This window comes from Balaenoptera acutorostrata, chromosome 3, assembly GCF_949987535.1.
Source record: "Balaenoptera acutorostrata chromosome 3, mBalAcu1.1, whole genome shotgun sequence".
Lineage (NCBI taxonomy): Eukaryota > Metazoa > Chordata > Mammalia > Artiodactyla > Balaenopteridae > Balaenoptera > Balaenoptera acutorostrata.
In genome coordinates, this window is record NC_080066.1 from 175,814,959 (window position 1) to 175,827,202 (window position 12,244).

The window sequence follows — 12,244 nt, forward strand, 5'->3', positions numbered from 1 at the left end:
AGATGAGAAACTGAGGCTCAGAAAGACAACCCTGCCACTTCGGCCAAGGTCACAGAGGGAGAAAGTTGCTGGGGTCTAACACAGTCTCCTTCCACCCTAAAAATCTATCTATAGTGCCCTTTTTCCCTTTTTTTTTTGATTGTTAAGCACTTATACTTCTATTAGCACATATCCTCACACAAGTGATGGGAGGTGGGCCTTAGTAATTCTTTTATTCAAATATTTACTGAGCCAGGCACTGTGCTGAGTTTTGGGGAAACAGCCAATACTCAGAGCAGACTGAATATGGGCCTCAGTCTAATAGGAGAGGGCAGAGCATAAACAAGTTAGCAAGGAACCCTGCAGGCGATAATATGTGGATTGAAGAAGAAGAAAGACTAGTAAGAAAGAAGAAAATGCTGGAGGATTTCTTTTAGATGGAGGGGGGGGTCAGAGAAAAGCCTTGCTGATGAAGGGACAGCTAAGTAGAAAACTCAGAGGAAGGGAATCACCAATGAGGAAAAGAACATTCGAGGAGGTGAAGTCGGGCTCAGACCAAAGCCCTAACTCTCACCACCACAGCTGCCTCCTCCAAGCTTCTGTGCACAGAGCCGATAGAATTTTCTATCGGAGCAAATTTTCAAATTTGCTTTTTGCTGCTGGGGCAGACAGAAGGACGGCCGTCTTTCCTAAGATGGGCCATGTGCCCTCAGTTCCCGATGACAGGCTCAGAGAGTGTTTCTTGGGGTGACACACCCTCACCTTGTCTTCCCATCTGATCTTGGTCCGCCACCCATCACCTCTGGATGCAAAAAAACTTAGCAAAGTTAAGGCCACCCTACAGGCCTGAACAGGAACGAACGAATCCCTCCACTGTCGCTTCTGTATCCAAAGCCCAGCTTCTGCTCCGCTATTTAAAATATGTCTTTCTGCCAGTGGCTGAGTAGGTTGAAGTCTTTGAAACCCTGAATGTTCTATAAAATCCAAATAATTCCCTGTAAATCAAAGTACTTGGCATGCTGGCTGCAAAGCCTGCAGCTTTTTTTTTTTTTTTCCTAAGGTAATCTCTAGAAAGTAGTTTGTACTCATGTTTCCACAGTGATTAAATATGCAAAGTAATTTCCACGATTTTCACCACGTTCTGAACCAAATCAGATTCCGTTCTGCTCCTCTTTGTACAAAGCCACTTATTGGATCAGATTCCAAAACAAATCCCCTGAATTTGGCGGATCATCATTTTAAAAGGGGGCTTGTTAAGGTAATCATTAAATTAAACCACCCCTTTAAGAATATTTAGATCTGGTCCGCCAAGCGGAACGGTCTAATGGTTTTTAAATTAGAAGCTGCGGAATGCTGGTGAATTTTCTTTTGTGGGTCAAGTGGGTATTAACAAATGCTAAGACGGTTCTCTCTTTTGTCATCACCTTGAAATCTGCAAAGAAATGCAAAGAGTGGGAAGGACCCAAGGAGACAAGTAGGGTGGCTCGGTGGTACCCATGGTTGCTTGCAGAACAAAGCAGGAGCAAGCATGAGATATTCTACTCACCATCTTTTTGCACCCAGTCTTGAGAGTGACGGAAGCCTGAATCTGCCGGGAAGGGCAGATGCCCAGGGTGTGCCCGGAATCCTGCAGGCTTAAGCCGCTCATGGGGTCAGCTCTTCCCACCACAGAGCCTGGGCTGATACCTGTGGCCAGGAGACTTTTTAAAAAATCTTATCATTGTCTGTCTTTCCAGGGACGCTCAAAGAAAGCCAGAAGCAGGAGCTTTTTGTCAGCTCATCTGTAAAATACTCAAGGAACCGTGACTCGCATCAATGCATTTCACTTCCTCTTAGGGGGGCTCTTAGCTTCCTGGCAGCCCTGGATCCCAAGCTAACATTGCCCAGGCCTGGGGCCCAGTAGCACCGCTCTGGGTTTATCTACGGTTAATTCAAGTGCATTCCGAGCTAGGCTTCAGGGTCACCTGGAGAGACTTTCCTGCCATGCCTGTGCCCACCTCCAAAAGGCTTATTGAATTCATCTGGGGTGGGACCCAGCGCTGGCGGATTTTTTTTAAACTTTCCAGGTAATTATAATGTGCAGCCAGGGTTGAAAACTATTAGATTTAGAAAAAGAGCGCAACTCTCACAGAGAAGTCTAAATGCATAAATGTCCTGTGTGAATGGGGCCTTCAGTTAAGCCAGAGGGTTGGCAAACTAAGGCCCCTGGGCCAAATATGCCCTGTGTTGGTACGAGTTTTGTATGACTCTGAGCTAAAAATAGTTTGCACATTATTAAGTGGATGGAAAAAATTCAAAAGAAGAATATATTTCTTGATATGGGAGAGTTCTATGAAATTGAAGTCTCAGGGTCCATAAATAAAATTTCATGGGCCCTGCTCATTTATGTACGTGTTATCAATGGGCTGCTTTTGCACTGCAATGGCTGAGTTGAGTATAGTTGTAGCAGAGATTATATGGACTGCAGAATCCAAAATATTTACCATCTGGCCCTTACAGAAAAAATTTGCCGACCCTTGAATTAAATCGTAGGAGAAAAGAACCATTGCAAAGAAGTGTCTCTTTAATTGAAACCATGTAAAGTGGGACCTGCTTAAAGTCAATAAGCCCTAAGAAACAAAGATAAAGAAAAAAAATAGAGTTGAAATTCAGTATTACTATGGAAATAGGGGGAAGAACACTTCCACACGCAGCCCAAGGGAGTGCTGGTGTGTTCTTTCTGGAAGGCATTTTGTTAGTACATATCAAGGATCTTAACAATGTTCCTATGCTTTGCCCAGTCCATTCTATTTCCAGAAATAGGTTTTATGGAAACTCCCAGTTATATGTGCAGTTTTATCTACCAGGATTTTATTGCAAAGTTATAATTCGAAAACAACAGCAATCTCCCACCCCCAAATCTGTGTCCAATAATAGGAGGTGTTTTATCGACAGAAGAATAGATAAAGAAGATGTGGTATATATATCAGTGGAATTGACTCAGCCATAAAAAGGAATGAAATAATGTTATTTGCAGCAACATGGATGGACCTAGAGATTATCATACTAAGGGAAGTAAGCCAAAGCTAAATATCATATGATATCACTTATATGTGGAATCTAAAAAATAATACAGATGAACTTATTTACAAAACATAAATAGACTCACAGACATAGAAAACAAATTTATGTTTACCAAAGGGGAAAGGGTGAGGAGGGACAAATTAGGAGTTTGGGATTAACATATATACAGTACTATCTATAAAATAGATAAACAACAGGAACCTACTATATAGCACAGGGAACTATATTCAATATCTTGTAATAACCTATAACCAAAAACAATCTAAAAAAGAATCTCTCTCTCTCTCTCTCTCTCTCTCTCTCTCTCTATATATATATATATATATATAAAATCACTTTGCTGTACACCTGAAACTAACACGACATTGTAAATCAACTATAGGTCAATTACAAAAATAATAATAGGATGTATTTTAATAAATTGTGTTACATCCATATACAGGTATAAAAATGAGGTGGTTGAAGAACAGATAATAACACAGGAAAATGTCTGTGGTCCATAAAATGAAAAATAAGCCATAAATAAAACATTCTTAACAGAAAAAATTCGATGTATCAAAACACATACATATATAGAGAGAAAATTGGAGAGAAATACCCAAAATGGTAATCATGTCTAATTCTGGGTGATTATGCTATGAGTAATTTTAATTTTTTTCTTTCTGCTTTTCTATATTTTTCAAATTTTCTACATTGAACTTGAATGAATACGGTAGCGTTATTTATAAGTGGCCCCCTAGGGAGAGAGCAATACAGGCAGGACAGCCTTTGCTTGGAAAGTGAGAAACCTGAATTTATGTCCCAGGACCCCCTCTCCAGCCCCACCTGCTGAATGAGCTTCAAGATGCCAAATAAGAGCCGTGACATTCTCCCACCCTGGCCATGAGGCATGTTGTGAAAAGGAAAGACTTCAGGGCCATGGGACCTTGACTTGATTCCAGTTCCTGTCACTTCCATGCTCAGTAATTTTAACCATTTCGAGAGCCACTTTGGTCCTCAGAAATGCAGGGATGATAAACCTTTCTTATGAGGTTCCTTTGTCGGTTGACAAGAGAGCTTATGCAAAGCACCAGATGCGGTACCTGGGACAGGTGAGCATCCCAGAACCTTCAGCGCCCTTTTTCCTCCCCTCACCGTGATCTTTAAAGTCCCTTCTACTCTCATCAACAGCTTGTATTTTTCTAATTTCTCCTGTTTGTATAAGGATAGGAGATTGTGACCGCAGTTTCATGTGCTCAGGGAACATCTGTCCTGAAAGCCAGCCCCGATGCACCTGTACAGATGCTGCTGGGCCCATGCTCCCACACACGGCAGGATCAGTGGCTGTGAATTCCCGATGATGCTCTCCAAGGCACAGGGGCGCTCTGTTCTTCCAGGGCTGTTGTATGGATGACAAGAACTAAATGTGCCTAAGCTCTACGTTAGGCATGATAAACTCCCTGGGAGTGACAGACAGAGCTGGGCCCATCCATCATTGCATTCCCCACCCTGGGCATGCATGCTGGAGGGGACCGGACAGCTACCCAAAACCTGGAGGGCTATTTCGTTTCAATGCTATGAATCATACAACACAAGCACCTTGCATGGAGCATAGCTGTGGAAGGCAGAATAACGACTTCCATAGATGTCCACATCCTAATCCCCAGAACCTTTGAGTGTATTACCGTACATGGCAAAGGGGTAATTATGGTACAGATGGAATTAAGGTTGCTAATCAGCTGACCTTAAAATAGATGATCCTGGATTACCTGGTAGGCTCAATATAATCACAAGGGTCCTGAAATGTGGAAGAGGGGGGCAGAGAAGAGAGTTAGAGAAAGATGTGACAATGGAAGAATAGTCAGAGAGATGCATGCAACGTGGCTGACTTTGAAGACAGAGGAAGGGGTCATGGGCGTAGGAATGTGGGCATCTTCTAGAAGCTGGAAAAAGCAAGGAAACAGATTCTTCCCCAGGGCCTCTAGAAGAAATGCAGCCCTGATGACACCCATGTCAGACTTTTAACGTACAGAGCTATAAGATAATATATTTGTGTTGTTTTAAACCACTAAGTTTGTGGTAATGTGTTACAGCAGCAATAGGGAACTAATACACTTGCCATGCAACCATGTGACATAAATAATCTCACTGAATTCTCACAACCTTGTCAAGTAGGTAGTATTATCTCCTTCTTACAAATACAGAAACAAGTTCAGAGAAGGCAAGTATCATTCCCAAAGGCACACAGCTAATAAGTGGCAGAGCTAGGATCCATATCCATAGCTCACTTTCTTCTAAGACCCATGCTCTGTGCTCTACACAAGATCGAGGCCTCAGTGTAAACACTTCCGGACCAGCACCTGTGAGGTGTGTAATCCAGACTTTCAGGGCTGGATGGGGACTCAGATGACTCCTCAAGCTCTGTCTGGTGCTTGGACTCTTGAATGATGTCTCGTGGGAGATGGATATTCAGCCTGTGTTTGAATGCCTCCTCTGATGAGGAACTCACTACCACTCATGGACCTCATCTAGGTCTTGGACAGCTCTGTCTATTGAAAAGTTCACTCTGATTAGGCATATCAAGCATTATCTACTGCCCCATAATTCTACATTTTCATCCCAGTCTTTCTTTTGGAGACCCTTGGAATATTTGCCCCCCCCATACTTGGTGGGTTAGCCCTCTGAACACGGATCTAAGATGAAAGCAGACCCCTGGAAGTTGCCATTTTGCAGAATTGGTTGGCTTGCAGGCCAGTCCTTCCTAGACAGCCCCTCCCAAGTCCAGACAGCTGTTGCTGGAGAAGCAACCCATCCAGGACCCCTGTGGAAAGTTCGGGCGCTCCCATCTCTGCTGATGTATTTTGTTATTGATATTCTCAATAAATGTGGACCTGATTCTTCACTGGCTAAAAATTCAGTCATTCTGAATTCTGGATCACTTGAAAGGGATTGGGTTGGATTTCACTTTTCTTCTTTTCTATAGTATAAAAGATTGCTGGGGCATGAGTCACTCCTGTGAGACAGTGACTGAGATGGGCACACTGCACTAAGTGGGGTTTGTAATCGGCACATGGACCATTTATCCTTGGAGGCAGAATTCTCCTGGATGTCTACTCATCAACACTTTAGTAGTCTTCTAGAAGTTACTCTAATTACAATTATAGTTATTTCTGGGTGTTTCCAAAGTGGCAGGAACTGTGCTCAGTAAGAGTCTTACATGCATTTCTCCTTTCCTTCTTAAAAATAGAGCAAATGAAGAATCAGAGAAGTTAAGAAACACGCTTAAGGTCACACAGCCACTTAGTGACAGTACCTGCAACTCCTGATCCCCAGCAGGTGAAGCTCCATTCAGGGATGAAAAGAAGTTGAGATTTGGAGTCAGATAGACCTGGGCTTATATCCTCCCTCACTCCATGTTCACAGTGTCAGTTTGGAAAACATAAAGGTCAATAAAGTATTGTTCCTTCATAACACTGATTATCATTTGTTTCTTGCCTTTTTTCTTATTGTCCCTTTTCCCCACTAGAATATGAAATCCACAATACAGAGTCTATGTCATTCTGTTCCCTGCTGAATCCTCAGAACCCAGTACAATTCCCAGCATGCAGTTGACACTCAAAAGATATTTGCTAAGTGATTGAATAAATAATATCACAACTGAAAATAGAGCCTGAGAAATCCTGAGGCTTATTTCCCTTCCTCCTCTGAACCTGAGTCCCAGTAGCTAGATGGGACTTTCCGAGTCTTTCAAAATGGGGTAAAGGGAGGAAAGGGTGAGCAAAGCATTATGTGCCCTGTTCCCACAAGGGTCATTGGTTTTCAAAATCAATACCTAGGAAGAAGAGACAGTTCGATAATGTTCACTAGGTGTTGGGTTTTGCATTCCATGAACTCCCCATAAAAGCCCCCAAATATATGGCATGGTTTCTCCAGGTGACACATCCAAACTAACTTTTGTATCTCATTATATTGAACAAAGTTTACTGATAGGACTGGAAAATTCATAAAATAATAGTAAGATAATAATAACAGCTTCCCTTTATTGAGGGCTTGCTGTGTATCAGGGGTTATAATAAACATTTTATAGGATTTACTTAATCATTAGAAAATGTGAAGAGGAAAGTACAATCATGCCCATTTTACATAAGGAAACTGACTCAACTTGCCTCAAATCATACCGTTCATAGGGGGTGGAACTAGATTTGCACCCAGGTTTTCCTTCTTTTCATTTATAGCACAGCTACATGCTTCTTATCTGCAGGACAGACTGCTCAGACTGCTGACAGTCTAGTTCTCCAAATCATTCTCATGAACCCAAGCATAAACAAAGGCCTTTCCAGAGTGGACAAAGTAATCACAAAGACTGGCTCTAAAGCCCATGCAAATTTCCTCATTGCTGATGTTTTCTGGTCTTTACTTAGAGCCTTCTGTTTTATTTTATTTTTTAAAAATTTATTTTATTGAAGTATAGTTGATTCACAATGTTGTGTTAATTTCTGCTGTACAGCAAGGTGGTTCAGTTATACATATACATATGTTCTTCTTCATATTCTTTTCCATTATGGTTTATCACAGGATATTGAATATAGTTCCCTGTGCTATACAGTAGGACCTTATTGTTTATCCATTCTATATATAATAGTTTGCATCTGCTAATCCTAAACTCCCACTCCAACTCTCCCCCACCCCCGTCCCCCTTGGCAACCACAAGTCTGATCTCTATGTCTTTGAGTCTGTTTCTGTTTCATAGATAAGTTCACTTGTATCATTTTTTAGATTCCACATATAAGTTATATCATATGATATTTGTCTTTCTCTGTTTGACTTACTTAGTGTGGTAATCTCTAGGTCCATCCATGTTGCTGCAAATGGCTTTCTTTCTTTCTTTCTTTCTTTCTCTTTCTTTCTATCTTTCTTTCTTCCTTTCTTTCTTTCTCTCTCTCTCTTCCTTCCTTCCTTCCTTCCTCCCCGCGCCCCCTTTCTTTCTCTCTTTCTTTCTTTCTTTTTTAGAGCCTTCTGTTTTAATCCTGTGTGGTGAGGTGAATCATGTCCTCCTGAAAGATATATTCAAGTCCTAACCTCTGGTACCTTGGAATGGGATCGTACTTGGAAATATGGTCTTTGCAGAAATAATTAGTTAATTTAAGATAAGGTCCTACTGCCTTAGGATGAGCCCTAAACCTAATGACTGGTGTCCCTATCAAAAGAGGAGAGGACACACAGACACACGGGGAAGAAGGTCATGTGACGTGGGGTGATGTAGCTACAAGCCAAGGAATGCCTAGGATAGCCTGGAGCCACCAGAAGCTAAGAAGGGACGAAGGATGTTTATTCCCAAGAATCTTCAGAGAAAGCATGTCCCTGCCAGTGCCTGGCTCCCAGAACTGTGAGAGAATACAGTTCTGTTGTTTGAAGCCTCCAACTTCACGGTCATTTGTTACAGCAGCCCCAGGAGAAGACCACACCCCCGTTATAGAACTCCTGGTCCTCTGATTGCTGAGCCGGGAGTAGTAAGGGCGGAGCACGGGGAGAAGGTTAAATGTTGCTGGAGGAAGTCACCCCGGCTTCAAGGAAGTGCGCTAGCAGCCAGTTCAACGGCAAGGCTTATTCAAAACAGCTGCATAAAACACAGGCCTGGGAACCAGAAGCACAGCGGGGCCTGGAGGCGTCCTGCAAACTGGGGTGTTCCTGGAGGACTCGTGGTGCAGGTTAACTACAATAACTCGTTGCAGTGTGCTTTCAAGTTTACATGCAGCGCTTCAGATCGTCAGTCTTAGCTAATCCCCTGGATATTAGTATTGTTTTTATTCCCCAAGAAACCGATGATTAAAAAACTTAAGAGATTTACCCAAGGCAGGTAAATCAGAGGAGTGAGGTTATAAACCCACAACGGTGATGCCACAACACAGCTTAGATAAGTCTGACGTGCATTCATTCAGAGCCGCCTGCATACCAGGTACCAAGGTAAGAAAGACACAGCCAGGCTCTTCTTGCCAGGAGACGACAATTTAGCGGTATAGGCAGATATAAAAACAGACCCGCTCCATGCGGGGGATCAATTCGAAGCGGAGGAAAGGTGTGGACGCCTGCTGCCGCCTCAGGACTTCAGCCAGGAGGAGATAGCTCCCCAGCCTGGCTTCGGAAGAGGATTAAGAATTAGGCAGGTGGAGAAGGAGGTGTGGGTGGTCCTTGACGGCGATTCTCAAACTTTTCGGTCCTAGGACCCTTTTACACATGTATAAATTATTGTGGGCCGCAAAGAGCTTTTGTCATGTGGATTATAGTTATCAATAATTAGTACATTAGAGGGCTTCCCTGGTGGTGCAGTGGTTGGGAATTTGCCTGCTAATTCAGGGGACACGGGTTCGAGCCCTGGTCTGGGAAGATCCCACATGCCGTGGAGTAAGTAGGCCTGTGAGCCACAATTACTGAGCCTGCGCGTCTGGAGCCTGTGCTCCGCAACGAGAGAGGCCACGATAGTGAGAGGCCCGCGCACCGCGATGAAGAGTGGCCCCCGCTTGCCGCAACTAGAGAAAGCCCTCGCATGGAAACGAAGACCCAACACAGCCAAAAATAAATAAATAAATTAAAAAAAAAGAAAAACTCATAGCTAACATCTTAAAAAAAATTAGTACATTAGAAATTAGAACTGAGATATTGTAAACATATTTACCAATTCATTGAAAGGAAAAATACTGAACCCATTACATGTGAACCTAAAGAATACCTATTTTTAATGAAAAATAAGTTATTCCAAAACCAAAAACGTAAGCTACAGCAAAATGGCCTTGTTTTACATTTCTGCACATCTCTTTAATGCCTGGCTATCTGCCTTATCAGCTGGGTCTTCCTATCTGGCTCTATGGTCAATCTGTTGTGATATGGGGTTTTGGCTGATGTCTATGGGAAAAACATCTGGCTTCACACACATAAGAAGCAGGAAAAAGGAGGACCTCGGGGACCCCTGGGAGGCTCTTCTGGATCCTCAGGGATCTCCGGCCCACCCTGTGAGAACTGCTGTACCAGGCAGAGGGGACAGCCTGATCTGAGGCCAGGAGGCGGACCACAGCATGCAGTGTTTGGGGAATGAATTACACACAGCTCCGTGTGACCAGAGCATCCTGGGAAAGACCTCAAATGGCGGGAAGGGCCCCTGAAGTGGGAGTGAGGGAGAGTCTGGACACCTGGTGGTCCATGCTTCAGCCAGCAGTGATGGAAGGGAAGCCACGCAGGGTTTTACCAGGAAGGGGTCCCGAGCCACTGGCATTGGGAAAGAGAACTCCAGCTGCTCGGGGGGTGGGGGAGGGCTTGTGGGGTAGGATGGACTGGAGGGGGCAAGCCCAGAAGCTGCTTCAATGGTCCAGGCAATGGATGACTACTACCCTTTGGAAGATTCTGGGAAGATCTATCACTGAGTTACATCAGAGTACAAAGCTGCTGTTCACGCTGATGGCCCTGAGCCAGTGAGACAAGGTTAATCACACTGAATAAGCTGTTTTAAGAACAGGGGAAATGTTTCCATTAAAATAATTAAAATCTTAAAACGTTTTGGGGCTCAAAGGTATCTGTTTCAGTTACCTGGAAAACCTACTTGGTGAAACTTCATTTTTTCAGCATCCCAGAGAAATAAGACATTACCGTATTTTCTCTATACAGTGAGACTGGAGGGGGAAAAGGACTGTGTAGGCAGACAGACGGGGGCCCAGCCTTCCAGAGCCTCCACACTCAGTAGCTCTGTGACCTTAGATGCAGGAATCGGGCTCCCCGTGCCTCAGTTTCTCCATCGATAATAAAGTAACAATGATACCCACTGCAGAGATGAAATGAGATCCTGATCTATTGAGCTTAGGTCAACATCATTTCCTGTCCTTCAGTTGCCCTTGTCAATTTCCCACACAGCGCCCTGAAAGTGTTTGTTCTCTCAGGGGTCTGACTGACAGCATTTAGAGCTAAGTTCCCAACCCAGCTGCAAAATCTCTTGCTCTGTATAACTGGTCTTTTGCTTCAGAACATCCCTCTCTACGATTGCCTATAAATCTCACATGGCATATAACTGGGGATTTCGCGTTTTGAAAACACGTGTACCAAAAAGCAGTGAACATCAACTAGGTTTATATGGATTTCGGAACTCCACCCTTTCCCCCACCCCTCGCCGTGCCCCCAGATGGCTTTTATGCCCGTGGACAAAGTGGAGAGCCATCGTGGACCACCAGGGGCATGGAGGATGGTGGGGGGGAGTCCCTCCTCCAGGGTCATGGAGGAGGGTGGAGCACTGGGGGGCAGAGCTCCAGAGTGCCAGGCACCCCCATCCTACTTCAGCCATTGCAGTGTGTTTGATGTGCTTCTTTATGGGGATTCCACAGGAGTCTGATCGACAAGATGGGTCCTACAAAGCACACACGCATGTACGCACACAGGTCTGCAAAGCTCAATTTCAGGACCCGTTAGATTAGCAGGGAGAAACTGGTGAATCCCACTGGAGTCTCTCTCTAGGCTACCTGCAATGAGGGGGTGGGGTGGTTTCCCATCAAGGGCTCAAAAATCCTTCGGCTCCCTCTTTGTCCAGCCTCCTGCTCCCAGATCTCCTTTGGCTTGGGAACCACTCCTGGTTCCAGGACCTCCTGCAGTGCGCATGGAGTGCTTCCTAACCCAACCTCAGTCTTAGTGGGAGAAGCAGCTGTAGGGGAAATAGTGGGACCCGGGCTCAAATCTGCCACTATTGACTTAACACAGACACTTCAGTTCTCCAAGCTTCCATTTTATCATCAGTGAAACAGGACTAAGATTGTTGGGAGGACAAGATGGTTGGAATTGTAAATGAGACCTGGTAAGCAGAAGCACCCAGGATATAATAGATGCTCAATAAAAGCCAGTGGAATGCTTTCAAGATTCCTAAGATAAATGGAATAACATGAAGTGTGTGTTGGTGTGTATGTGTGTGTGTGTGTTGGGATGGTCCAAAATGAGGGACCTAAGGGTGCAGAATAGCTACCTTTCTTTTTTTTAGGGGATGGGATTCTATCCAGGGACCCGTTTCAGGAGGATCAGAAAATGTCAGACACTCAGCCTAGCTCACCCCAGCCATCTTTCTTTCTTTCTTTTTTTTTTTTAAAAGAAATTCACGTTCTTTTATTTATTTATTTATTTATTTATGACTGTGTTGAGTCTTCGTTTCTGTGCGAGGGCTTTCTCTAGTTGCGGCAAGTGGGGACCACTCTTCATC